Source organism: Penaeus vannamei, chromosome 32 (genome assembly GCF_042767895.1).
Source record: "Penaeus vannamei isolate JL-2024 chromosome 32, ASM4276789v1, whole genome shotgun sequence".
Lineage (NCBI taxonomy): Eukaryota > Metazoa > Arthropoda > Malacostraca > Decapoda > Penaeidae > Penaeus > Penaeus vannamei.
The window spans coordinates 3,595,469-3,600,468 of record NC_091580.1 but is presented as its reverse complement, the minus strand read 5'-3'; the positions used below and the strand labels follow the sequence as shown (position 1 = coordinate 3,600,468).

General features: G+C 36.8%; 1 protein-coding gene across 1 annotated transcript in view; it reads right to left on the bottom strand.

The window, feature by feature from the left end:
• Positions 1-5,000, bottom strand: part of LOC138867764 (protein FAM186A-like) — a 13,503-nt gene that overhangs the window by 2,539 nt on the left and 5,964 nt on the right. The window lies entirely within an intron of this gene.

Below are 5,000 nucleotides of genomic sequence, written 5' to 3'. Positions count from 1 at the left end.
TAATTAGCTGACTTTCTATTCTTTCCTTCTTTCTTAGCTGTATCTTGACCTGCACTGACAGCTTTGGTGGTATAAATCTCGATTTTTTCAGTGTGGCTCTTTATATAGCTTACTATGATAATAATAATAATAATAATAATAATAATAATAATAATAATAATAATAATAATAATAATAATAATAATAATAATAATAACAATAATAATAATAATAATAATAATAACAATTGCTAGCCAAAAGTCACCAAGATAGCATCTCAGTATTTAGACGCTGTTGACGGACTTTAAGAAGCACAACGAAGAGAAGGTCACCCTAAGAAACGGCGTGAAACTAGAGGACAAACCTATCTTGGTCTGAAATTAATACATTAATTAATTAATTAATAATAGGATTTACACAAATGGGACAAGGAAAGCCCTTCGAGTCGCTAGCAAGTTTCGGGTTTTGAGAGAAGGACGCCATCAGGACCGTCTCTATCACGAGATCTCTGAATCAATGTCATTCTGTTATATCAAATCAAAGGGAAATTACTAGATATTTATTCCGCTGCAGAGCCACATATTTTTTTTACGAAAACGGAACAGTTGTGGAAGACTCAAACCTGAATTTGCTAGGTTTTTATTCCGCTGCAGAGCCACATATTTTTTTACGAAAACGGAACAGTTGTTGAAGACTCAAACCTAAATTTGCTAGGTTTTTATTCCGCTGCAGAGCCACATATTTTTTTTTTTTTTACGAAAACGGAACAATTGTGGAAGATTCAAACCTAAATTACTTTTGGAACATGATTGTATTGCCAATTTCTTGCAACTTCTCTGTTCGATCGGAGTTTTTCGTGACAGAATGTTGTAAAGCAACAATGATTCAGTCTCTGCATCATGTCTTTTTTCATCACGTCTGTTTTCACAAGCAACGGGACAGCAACTATCTCAGTCTGTGCATCATGTCTTTTTTCATCACGTCTGTTTTCACAAGCAACGGGACAGCAACTATCTCAGTCTCTGCATCATGTCTTTTTTCATCACGTCTGTTTTCACAAGCAACGGGACAGCAACTATCTCAGTCTCTGCATCATGTCTTTTTTCATCATGTCTGTTTTCACAAGCAACGGGACAGCAACTATCTCAGTCTCTGCATCATGTCTTTTTTCATCACGTCTGTTTTCACAAGCAACGGGACAGCAACTATCTCAGTCTCTGCATCATGTCTTTTTTCATCATGTCTGTTTTCACAAGCAACGGGACAGCAACTATCTCAGTCTCTGCATCATGTCTTTTTTCATCACGTCTGTTTTCACAAGCAACGGGACAGCAACTATCTCAGTCTCTGCATCATGTCTTTTTTCATCATGTCTGTTTTCACAAGCAACGGGACAGCAACTATCTCAGTCTCTGCATCATGTCTTTTTTTCATCACGTCTGTTTTCACAAGCAACGGGACAGCAACTATCTCAGTCTCTGCATCATGTCTTTTTTCATCACGTCTGTTTTCACAAGCAACGGGACAGCAACTATCTCAGTCTCTGCATCATGTCTTTTTTCATCACGTCTGTTTTCACAAGCAACGGGACAGCAACTATCTCAGTCTGTGCATCATGTCTTTTTTCATCACGTCTGTTTTCACAAGCAACGGGACAGCAACTATCTGAGTCTGTGCATCATGTCTTTTTTCATCATGTCTGTTTGCACAAGCAACGGGACAGCAACTATCTCAGTCTCTGCATCATGTCTTTTTTCATCATGTCTGTTTTCACAAGCAACGGGACAGCAACTATCAGAGATTTCGATTCAAGAAAATTAATCGTTTGAATTTAGACGATCTTAAGGAGACGTTGTGTTGTATTATGCTGCTGACAACAACAACAACAACAATAGCAAAGATGTTGATAATAATGACAATATTAATAATGATGACAATGATCACGACAATGATAATATTAATGGTAATGATCACGACAAAGATAATGATAACAATAATGTTAACAATAACAGGGATGATAACGTCATTATTGTTATCAATGTTGCTGCTGTTGTTTTTCTTTTCCAACTTCTTATCATTATCATTATTATCATTATCATTATTAGCATTTTCATTGTTATTATCAATATCATTATCATATTAGTATCATGATTCTTATTATTATCAATACCGTTATCATATCACTATCAATATCATTATCATCAATATCATTGTTATTATCAATATTATCATCACTATTATTATTATTATTATCATCTTTGTTATTATTATTATTATTATTATTATTATTATTATTATTATTATTATTATTATTATTATTATTATTATTATTATTATTATTGTTATTATTATCATCATTATTATTTTTTTTTTATCATTATTATTATTATTATTATTATCATTATTATTATTATCATTATTATCATTATTATTATTATTATTATTATTATTATTATTATTATTATTATTATTATTATTATTATTATTATTATTATTATTATTATTATTATCATTATCATTATCATTATCATTATTATCATCATCATCATTCTTATCATTATTATTATCATTACTACTAATGTTATTATTATTGTTATTATTATCTTTTATTATTATTACTATTGTCATTATTAATAGTATTATTATCATTATTACTATTATCATTATTGTTATTATTATTATCATTATTGTTATTATTATTATCATTATTGTTATTATTGTTCATATTATCATTAATACTATCATCATTACTGCTGTTGTCCTCATCATTGTTACTATTATCATCATTATCATTAATATCATGATTGCTATTGACGTTGTTATAATTTCATTATTGTTATCAATATCAATTCACCAACATTATCATCACATTATTATCCGCACTATCAATATCCTATCACTATCCTCACCAAAATCTTTATTTTCATTACCACTATCATCATCATCATCACCATATTTCCCCCCCTCTCCAGCTACACCACATGTCCTAAAAGTACTCCTACATTTCCTCTCTCCCCCAAAAAACTCCAAAAAACTCTCATTCATGCTCTGTCTCTCTCTCTCTCTCTCTCTCTCTCTCTCTCTCTCTCTCTCTCTCTCTCTCTCTCTCTCTCTCTCTCTCTCTCTCTCTCTCTCTCTCTCTCTTTCTCTCTTTCTTTCTTTCTTTCTTTCTTTCCCCAAAAAACTCCCACCATTTCACTACCTCCCTGTAATTTTTACCCTGTATTCTGCCTATGTCCACGTATCTTATGGGCAATGTATAACCAATCTATGAAAGTGTTCGGGCAAGTTCATAGGGCGGGCAAGAGCCATAACTCGGGTGGGAAACTTGGGTCGATGTATGTGTGTTGTGTTCTTTTCTACACCCAAAGGGGGTCGTCTTCGCTTATGACACTCGTGGGTGACTTATGGGGTTATTTTTGTTATTTTCTTTTCTGTGTTGTTTATTTGTTGTTGTTGTTGATGTGGGTCTATTTTTTTTTGTTTGTTTTGTATGTTTCGATCTCTGTTTGTGTGATGGTGTATGTTTTGTTTTTTTGTTTGTCGTATTATCTGTCTCTCTCTCGCTTTCTTTTTGTTTGTCTGTTTCTTTCTCTCTCTCTCACTTTCTTTCTGTTTGTTTGTTTCTTTCTCTCTCTCTCACTTTCTTTCTGTTTGTTTGTCTGTCTGCTCTGTCTCGGCTACTCGCTCTCGCTCTCGCTTCGCTCTTCTCGCTCTTCTCTCTTCTCTCTCTCTCTCTCTCTCTCTCTCTCTCTCTCTCTCTCTTTATCTCTCTCTCCCTCCTTCTTTTCCCTCCCATCTCTCTGTACCTCTCTTCCTTTTCCTCTCCCCTGCTCTCCTTCTCTCTTTTTCTTTTTCTCTCTTACGATGATGTAAAAATCATGTTAATGGCAATGATATCAACATCACAATCATCTTTATTTACGTTAGTCTTGCAGTCAATACCAACTTTCTTACTCTTTATCAGTATCGACTCTAAAGTCATCGTTATACATATAATCAGATTCGAGATGATTGTCGAGAAATTAAAGTAATTAAGAATTCGATTCAATGAACTTCATGAACATTAGGTGTGTAGGCAACGAGAGAGAGAGAAAGGGAGAGAGAGAGAGAGAGAGAGGGAGAGAGAGAGAGAGATAGAGAGAGGGGGAGAGAGAGAAAAGAGAGAGAGAGAGAGAGAGAGAGAGAGAGAGAGAGAGAGAGAGAGAGACGAGACAGAGAGAGAGAGAGAGAGAGAGAGAGAGAGAGAGAGAGAAGAGACAGAAAGAGAGAGAAAGAGAGGAGTGAGAGAAAAAAAGAAGAAAGAGAGAGAGAGAGAGAGAAAATGAAAATACAAGGCAAACAAACAAAGACACAGAAAGAGAGAACGAAGAAAGAGAAAGAACGAAAGGCAAATAGAGAAAAGGAACTGGAGAGAGAAAAGAAAGAGAACAAGGGACAGGGGGAAAAAAGGAGCGAAAGACAATGTAAACACGCGTATAATTACAACATTAAAGCTACGTGGAAGACCCTGAAGCCAAGTTCCCATCTCATAAAGATTCCCGCTTCCCTCCCCCCCTCCTCCCCCGCCCCCTCTTCCCCCCCTCCCAATTCCTCCTTCCCCCTTCCTTCCCTCTCCCTCCCTCCTCCCCGCCTCCCAATCCTCCCTCTTTCCCAAGACTCTACCTTCCACAGACCTCCCTCATCCCCCTTTCCAATCCTCCTCCTTTCCCAAGACCCTACCTTCCACCCCCCCCCCTTATCTCCCCTTTCCCTAGACCCTACCTTCCACCCCCCCACCTATTCCCCATCCCCCAAGACCCGAGAGCCCGGGGTATCCACCTACTACCTATCCCCTATTCCCTTACCTATCTTCCCTATTACGTACTAATTGGAGTAACCCCCCCTCCCACACCCCTCTTCCTCCCTCCACCCTCAACCACCCTCCCTCAAGACCCGGAAACATCCTCTTCTCAACACCTTCTCCCCCAGCACCTATCCCCCCCCCCTCCCTTCCCGGATATCCCCTGAGCTGAGAGAAC